Source organism: Anoplophora glabripennis, unplaced genomic scaffold (assembly GCF_000390285.2).
Source record: "Anoplophora glabripennis isolate ALB-LARVAE unplaced genomic scaffold, Agla_2.0 scaffold11, whole genome shotgun sequence".
In the NCBI taxonomy this organism is placed as follows: Eukaryota; Metazoa; Arthropoda; class Insecta; order Coleoptera; family Cerambycidae; genus Anoplophora; species Anoplophora glabripennis.
The window spans coordinates 1,627,061-1,636,575 of NW_019416496.1; the positions used below are offsets into that span (position 1 = coordinate 1,627,061).

Genomic DNA, 9,515 nt, shown 5'->3' on the forward strand with positions numbered 1-9,515 from the left:
AAAGACATGATATTTTCAAAGATCTGTAGAAAATAGTAGAGAACTTTCCGTATTAACAATATAGAGTTAAAAATATTTAAGAATGGACAAGTGCACTACAAAAACACCCTGTACGTTACAGCAATACGACTGTCTGACTGTGATCAGCGACATGCAAAGGCCTCATCTGCATAACAAAGCAGTCGCGGTTGTCCAAACTTCCATCGGGCAGTCCATAGTTGCGAGCATACTCCTTGCAAGTCTGCGCGTCCGTCAGACTCAGAATTCCAACCGCTCGAAATCGGTCTGCATCATTCCAGAGAGGTGATAAGCCTTCTAATGCCCTTAAGCCGGGTTCTCGCATAAAACAGGCTTTGCAGCATGACAGGGGAAAGGCCGAGAGATAGAACGTACGTCAGGTAGACGCACAGGTTATCTTTTTTGATACGCCCGCTCCAAATGTGTCTATTAAGGTTAACTGCCCTGGAAATAATATAAAAAGTGTTTCCGAAAGACTGTGTCACCGATGAAAACGTTCTTTTTTTTATCAATCTTGAAGTGTTATCGCCACGACAAACATATTTGATTAAAAAAAGGGATTTTGAGTAATTATACAAAAAATAACTTGTGAAAAATATTGATTTAATCAAACTTGCTTCTATCAATCAATTTATATGAATATTTGACGCATTGTTGCCAAACCTACCTCGATTTATGTATTTTTAGAATAATGCAATGAGTGTAGCGTATTTTAATTTTTGTCTGTATGCAACCCCCACGTAACTTCGATCGGTATTGTTAGAAAGTTAGTATTTTTTATTATATGAGTCTCATCTCGTTTAAAACATTACAATAAGGTTAATAATAACATTAATAATAGATTTATGAAGTGTTATAGAATATAAAAATAATAAATAATACAAATGTCATATACAAGGTGTCGCGCTTAAAAAATGTGATACAAGCCTGTAACTTTTTTATTTTTTTGCCGATTTCAAAAATTTTTATTTTGGATAAAAAACTCTATCTAACTGTGATACTGCTGTTTTTATTAATGCAATTCACGGCCAACTAGGAGGTGTTTTCTTGATATCAAAACAGTTGATTGATATTAGCGATTTTTTTCTAAAAAAACAGATTACGTGTTCTCGTTTAGCATCCCTTAAAACATCTTACCACCAAGTTTCATCAAATTCGATACACCTTCAGGCGAGCACTCCATGGTGTCACGAAAGTAATATAAGCCTGGAAATTCTTTATTTTTTGGCTGATTTGAAAAATTTTGTGGGGCAAAAAAACTATCTAACTGTGATACTGCTGTTTTTTTTGGAAAAAAAATCGCTAATACCAATTAGCTATTTTGACGTCAAAAGAACGCGTCCTAGTTAGCCGTGAATTACATTAATAAAAGGAGCGGCATTACAGTTAGATAGAGTTTTTTTATCCTACATTCTAAAAAAAAAATTTTTGAAATCGTCCAAAAAAAAGAAAAGCTCTTGTATCACATATAAGCGCGACACCCTGTATATACAAGCCACACTGAAGTGAGTTAGTCTATAAGTAAATAAGTGCAATAAATGCACCAGATATCTGAATAAATATTTTATCTATGTAAAATTTGGGAAAATTATTGGAAAATAAAATAATATTTAAAGAAATGTGAAATTAAATTTTGAAAATTAAGTTTCATAGACCGACTAGGATCCTAGAAACTTACTGTGAGCGACTGGGACTCATTTGACACTGATCTTGACGATAAGCGTTGGTTTGAACTCTATTATTTGAGTTGCGAGGATTAAGTTTTTGACGCTGAGCGTACTGTCAAAACAGAAAATTTGTGTCGTATTTCGACATAACAGCTCGTGTGAAACCGAAATTGCGCCGCAAACAAACAACTTTTCTTGGTCTCGGAAATTATCTATATATAAACATCATACTTTTAGAAAAAATGACATTTTGAAACTACATTACATTATTTATCAGTTTCAATATATCATAATATCAGGTGTGAGCTTTTGTAATAATGATAAATGTAAGTATGTAGATAGAGAGATAGATTTTATTGATTCCTTGTTCCTTGTTCCGTGTCAAATTACATTTGACGGACTGGGTCAATTTACAGCTTAAAACTAAAACTAGACACTTAGGTAAAATAACATTGTTTACGAAAACAGTTTAAATGACATTTTACCCTCATCAACTGATATAAACAGATAAAATAAACATAATTTAAGGGGGTTACGCCACTCTGGAGGTTGGAAAAAGGTGGCTTTCGGAAATTTTCAAGGAAAAACAGATACAAGATACAAGATATTATACTAGATATGGTGCCAGAAACAAAACGGTTTGGATGGCAAGCAACGACACCTTTTTTCAGAGGGCTGTATGTCCGGAAAAGTTTTTTATTAACAGATGGCCTTGAAACAAAAACACAAAAATTTTCTGATATCATACAAGATGTCCTACCAGGACCAAAAATCCGCTTGATATCGTGCTCCTGAAAAGAGTTACTAGCATCTCCGCGGACCCTTGCATCTGTCAAATTTTTTCTTTAATAATTAATATCTCAAAATCTATAAATACTTAATAAAGTGACCCTAAAATTTCACCTAGAATCCGAAAATGCAATAATATATAGGGTGTTCCATAAGAAAGATACTGTCCGGTATAACCGGAAGTGTCATAAAGTTCAAATATTTTAGCTGTGTGCCTTTGCTAGGTTGCCAAATTTTCAGATTTATCGGATCCGCACTTTCCGAGATATCGATAGTGGCGATTCCTGGTGAGACACTCTGTATATTAAAGGCTAAGGAGCATCGTAGGGAAATTAAAAAATAGTAATAATTGTTGATTTAGTGAACATTCAAAAGAAAAGAAAAATTGTTGATAACAATGAAAATTGCTAATTAATCGAAAAAACCCTAAGATGTTACCTGAGTTACATGTTATTGTGAAGCTCTGTACAAAATTTCAAGTCGATTCGTTGAGAACTTTTTGCGTTATGTTTACGATCGGTTAAAAAAAAAGTGGTTTCTCGAAAAACGCTTCTACAGTTCTTGTTGCCATTCAGCATAAGAAATTCGTTATTATATGTAGGTATACCTTCAATCGCAGTCCATTAGAAGGCTTTATTTAACTAGCGCTTGTTCCTTACAAAAGTAGTTGACTCTATTAAGCAAAGTGCACCGGTATCGCGTCTTTCAATCTTCTGTATAAACAAAAGCGAATCAAATTCGTGGCGTCTGTTAAGAGTCGAGTAGGCGGGAGAAATTGTCCGAGACAGTTGCAACAGTCGTGGTGCACAAGGTACAGGGTAGGCAAATAAAACAGAACGTGGCATTGAAACGGTTAATTTTTTCAGTCACTTGTTAAAAACCCTTAAAAAATTAATTCCCAGGGCTGTGATTGTTTATTAATACATTTTTTATGATGTTCAATTCATTATTAAAAGTTTCATTCAACACACTGGACCCCGAAAACGAAACAAACTACAACCTTCGCCTGCATATTCTTTTTTACTTAGTTTCCCGATTAAAACTTGCATCACCCAGTATACGAACGGAGAGTACAAGGATAAGCAACTTACTTCTTTCATATACGAACAGAGAGAGAGATAGATACACAACTATTTTCTTTCATATTTCATTTAGCTGCTATTTTCATTACGAGCGGCAATATGTTGGATGTGCCTTCCCATTTTCCACTCCTCAGAATTTCCCAGGACGTTAATTCGATTAATACATCACGTAATTTGCAAAGTAAGTCTTCCTTAATTCGTAATACGGGAAATTTCTCCATCTGACTATCTAAATCCAAGCTGATGAGATTCTGATGACGCCTATAAAATAGATATTTACTTGGGGGGGGGGTAATTCTCATCCAGGGTGCATAGCGTTCTTCAAGACGGGCTAAATATCTGCTAGATAACACATTTTGTAGTCATAGACTTGATCACCGTAAATGTGAGGTTAACGCGAACATTTTAAAAGAGACGTTTTGCCTTTTAATGCGGTATTTTGAGCTGTAAGGCCGTTTTAACTACAGATTTCGATAAGGAGATGTGTTTTTTTATTGATATATATTTTTATTGTAAAAATCATACACTTATTATTAGGGTTCAGAGTCAAACAGGCCGGCGCAGGGGTCGATGGCCTTCACAGCTGACTCGCGTTTTGAACTGTTCAGTTATTTACGGAACCTTGCAGTAGTTGTATTCGCTGCATGTATTTAAATAACTATTTATTAGACCAGGGTCGATAATTTTCGAAACCAAAAAAAAATTATAGTAGGATGAAACCTATTGGAAAAGAAAGAGAATATAACAGAAATGAAAGGAACAATAATTTACGGGCGATCTGAGGTCGGGAGGGGGTAGGGGGTGAGTTTTTAAGGGTAAAAACGGTTTTCATTGATTTCCAGAAAAACTGCAAGTCTTTTATCTTTTACAAAAAAAAAAAATTTTTCACGAAATTTGGTGAAAACTTACCTATTTATGTCCCAAACATGCTGTAATTTTTTTTATTTGAAATATTTATTTTTTCACCTTATTTTTACTTAATATCGAAAAAGCACCCTAATTTTCAATTGAAAATTCTCACGTCAAAATATCTGCTTTTTTAAAAACGTCGGTGGGCTTTTTCTTCGTTGAAATCTCTACTTTCTGATGGTGTAAAAAAAATATACATTACTATGGTAAGTTTTCTCAGGAAATGCAAAGAAACGAAAGAAGATTCTACAACTTTCTCAAAATATTGTAGATGTCTTCTTAAATTTTATTAACTTATTTGGTTGTTAATTATAATAGTATATTTCGACTTGTAATTTTTTTGTTTATCAATGTAACATGGAATCTTATGTTTTTCGAGTAATTAAAGTGTAAATTTTAATAAATAGCTCAAAATTGTACATTATGTTTAGAAAAAAATTTTCGGATTCTAGTTCGTTTTTTTGCATTTCCTGAGAAAACTTACCATAGTAATGTATATATTTTTTTACACCATCAGAAAATAGAGATTTCAACGAAGAAAAAGCCCACCGACGTTTTAAAAAAAGCAGATATTTTGACGTGAGAATTTTCGATTGAAAATTAGGGTGCTTTTTCGATATTAAGTAAAAATAAGGTAAAAAAATAAATATTTCAAATCAAGTAAATTACAGCGTGTTTGGAACATAAATAGGTAAGTTTTCACCAAATTTCGTGAAAAAAAAATTTGTTTGTAAAAGATAAAAATAAAAAACCAAAAACTTGGTTATTTGAATTTTTCACATAAATTTTGAGGTTATGTGAAAAAAGTGTAAATACAAAAGTTGTAGATCTTTTTATTACCTACAACTTTGCCATTTAACTTTTTTCCATAAAACTTGTAGTTTTTCCGGAAATCATGATAAACCGTTTTTTACCCTTAAAAACTCATCCCCTTCCCCTTCCCGACCTCAGATCGCCCGTAAATTATTGTTCTTTTCATTTCTGTTCTCTTCCTTTTCCAATGGGTTTCATCCGACTATAATTATTTTTCACTTTTTACAATTTTTGAAGGCTTAAGCAATGGTCTATATAAATAGTAACATAATTTACATTAACAACTATTAGTTGGGGGGGGAGAGGGGAAGTGAAGTAAAATACCAAAAGAGAAAAGAAATAGACGGGAATTATTATAAATTCTTGTTACAAAACTAAAGTGACAAGACATTTGAAGAGCTATGCCTCGGCCAGACTCTGTATTTTTCTATGAACTTACAGACGCCTTTCTTTCAAGCAATATTCCATTAAACAACCTAGAGAACCCCAAGTTTCGTAATTCCGTAAATTGGAATCACTGGGACTATCCCTAAATGAACAATTTGATATAATGGATGATGTACAAAAAATATATATATGATACGGAAACATGAAAAAAAAACTAGATATCTACTCTTCTCAAAATGAGGTTTTCATTTTTATTAACGTACAGAATTAAAAATAAATTGGGATTAAAAATAAATTGAGTAGCTAATCGTCAAACAACAATTTCTTCGAGATAGATGGGTTCATGTCTCCCAGACTGTAAATAGTTGTAAAAATAGATGTTTCGTGTGGATTATTTACAACGTTTCGGGGAAAATAATAAACATTACATAAACCGATGTTAATTTTATTTTAGTACGTCTATTTTCGATACTTGGCCAATGAATGTAAGTATTTATATCAAATTCACCTACTTATGTAAAGCACGTTTTAGAGTTCTGAAGACGGGGTAAACGAATGAGTTTTTTTATAAAAATAATATCCCTAGAACAAGTGTGCTACATGCTCTTTTTTTTCGGGATGTCGTAACTGTTGTATTGGATTCGATATTACACCAGTCTGTTTTATTAAAATCCGTATTTCTATTGCGTTCTAGTCCAGTTTAGAATCGTAATATAGGTAAAGCACATTCACAGATGTAAGAGAGTGACTGCATACAATATGATGCAAATGTGTGGAATAAATTCATTATTATTTTATTAATTTATTCAATACATTTGCACCATACTGTACACTTACTGTACAGGGTTAGTCACCATAATCTGACAACTTATTCTAAGTTTATTATTGAAATTACAAAAAAAATTTAAAACGAAAGTTTTAGCTATTTTATGAATTGTTATTATACTGTATTATAAAAAATAATTGAATAATGGAAATCACTAAATTAAAGAAAATATCTTTTTTTTTTAATGGAACACCCTATATATTAGTGGACACTTGGCTTCGATAAATTTTTCTCTTTTCAAAAATATGTATATGTTACTGTTTGATTCAGGACTTTTCGACATATTTCAGTTTAAAACTAGTTTTGAAAAAACAGGAGGGAAATTTATGTTAAAATAGTTTGTTATAGGGAATATATAAATTAATGATAATAAATAAACTTCTGTCAGTCATTTGTTTGTTCCGCGTGCCTCGTCCATAGCCACTGCGATCCGTCAGACCAAAATTTCCCACCTGTTTTTTTTTTCAAAAATAGTTTTAAACTGAAATATGTCGAAAAGTCCCGAATCAAACATATTATATATTTTTGAAAAGAAAAACGTTTAACGAAACTAAGTATGTACTAATATGTTCCATTAAAAAAAAAAAATCTTTAATTTAGTGATTTATTCATTATTCAATTGTTTTTTTCTTATACTGTATTATAAAAATTCATAAAAAAAAGCTACAACTTTTGTATTAAAAACTTTTTTGTAATTTCAATAATAAATTTACAATAAGTTGTCAGATTATAGTGACTAACCCTGTATCTATTAATGAATGTGCTTTGGTAATTCTATAATCAAATGACAAATCTGTAAGTTTAAATTTAGTAAACTTGAGGTTAATTACTATTATGACAGTTTTATTTACTATAAAACTGTCATGGTTCTTATTTGGGCCACTTTATAGTTTGGCTCATAGTTATAGGTATGCTTACCTTCTAGTATAAAAACCGGAAAATTGGCTACCTTGAAACATGCCATAATTACGGAAAATAACGCCACATAATGAAAAGAAGACGGGTATATTTATTTCCGTAATTAGGGTAATCTTCGTCGATACGATTTACGCTGGCTATCCATTAAATTGTTTGTAAAGGTAGATAATTTCCAGCGATAATGCAATTAAACACATGATGGCGAAAGGAGGATGTCCACCATTAAGGATGTTGGCGGTTAAACGCTTTAATAGGTTGTTCCTGAAATAATACAATGACAATTGCCTCTTTGTGATACCCAAAAGCCATCCAATATAATGAAAACGCGATCCGCAGTCGTTTTATTTTTTATTGGCCTCTCCTAGTCAGTTTGCATGTGAAAAATTCTACAATTGTAAACATTGTCCTATATTGGGAAAGTATTTAACAATGTTTTGAACCCGTTTTTATGAAATCTGCTAAACATTTGCTCCTTTATTGTTCCATTATAAATAGGATCATATTCGATGCAAAGTAATAAATCATTGCCTGACAAGGGAACCAATGCAGTACGCTTTTAAGGGTTTTAGAAATTGAATAATTTCTTTATAGATTATGAAGGGACGAAGGGATCAGTTCACGTCTGGCACCCTTGTTCCTACAAAAATTCCTTTATTCTCATAAACAATTTATTTTAAATGTAATTTATTATAAATCCAATTTGTTTTTTAAATTCCACATATGTACTGCATTTTACCTCTGTAAGCGCCACTGTTGTTTACTTGTTTTTTGGAAGCGCTCTCTAATTGACGAACAAGCTCCCCAGGTTAGTATTTGACGTATAACCGACCACTTTGTACACTCGATGCACCTGGGCGACTACAACTACTACCAGAACACAGTGCGTATGCAGCGGTTTTTCAGATTTTACATTCAACTTCATTTTAAATTTGAATAGTTCATCTTACGCCTCCTATTATATTGAGAGACACATAATCGATGGAATTAGTCCAAAGTAGTGAAATTTGATTACGAATAATAGACATTATGTGCTGTATTCCGTTTAGCTTGAGCTACTGAAGCTATCACACATTTTTTCAATTCTCGAAAAAATTTAAAAATCATTTTCACTGGGAATCTAATTTCTATGGCATATTATTCGTCGTCAATTCCTCAAATGTGACAGGACGGACCTTGTATGTAAGGGTAGGTGAGATATAACCTACAAATTATGTCGTATCTTAATTGTCAATGCCTACTTTAGTTGTTTTCCACAATATGTTTAGTTAAAGACGTCGTATCTCTTAAGATAACCTGGATCCACATGTCACTGTTCAAAAATCCGACTAGTAAACAAATATAATACAGATTGTTGATTTTTCGAGACAAAGTTATTCTTGATAAAAAGTTTTGCTTATTTTGAAAAGCATGGGCAGTAATGAAATATGTAATACCATAAAACATACAGGGCGTCCAAAAAATTTCAAAATGTGCAGAGAAAAATAATCACATTTTGCAAATAAGAAGACGCGATTTTGAGCTATTGTTCTTAAAGCAGACAGAAATTGTAAAAAATAAGTAAATTTTTATTTTAAATTTAATATAATATAAAATTAGCTTGGTAGAACGATTTCCGGGTTGGTTGCCAAGTCGTCGGTTTAGGTTTCTTGACGTTTCGATAGACACGCTCTCATCTTCAGAAGTAACTCTGAAGGTTACCGAGTTTTTAAAAGAGCCATATCTCTTTTTCTCGAAAAATCAACAATAAAAAAGGGGACACACTGTATTTATGTTGATATTTGACATTGACATTCTTTTGTAATCTTTATTTTTGATTTGCAGGTGAAGCCCATTGTTCATGAGTCAGAAACGAAACAAATCGTAGCCTTGGTACTAAGGTGAGTACTTGCAAACGAAGACTATGTCATCACCGTAATTTTTTTTGCAGTTAACACTGTCCTTTTACATTACTGTAATAAAAACAGCAGGTGTACGCAGCTGGAAGCTGTTTATTGGTGATTCCTTGAATTCCTAACCTTTTCTACTCATAAAATCGAGTTTCCTTAACGAGGATTAACTTTATAATAGAATTATTGCGCGATTAAATGATCTATGTACTTGCATCTC

At 32.3% G+C, this 9,515-nt stretch overlaps 1 protein-coding gene across 4 annotated transcripts in view; it reads left to right on the forward strand.

Annotated features, from left to right (window-relative positions):
• The window catches only part of LOC108908281 (probable beta-hexosaminidase fdl), a 74,204-nt gene that overhangs the window by 23,744 nt on the left and 40,945 nt on the right, over window positions 1–9,515 (forward strand). For all 4 annotated transcript variants that reach the window (XM_018712279.1, XM_018712307.2, XM_018712288.1 and 1 more), the window contains exon 2: window positions 9,231–9,286. The gene's annotated coding sequence lies outside the window, so the exon portion shown is untranslated. The remainder of the gene's footprint in view (window positions 1–9,230; window positions 9,287–9,515) is intronic.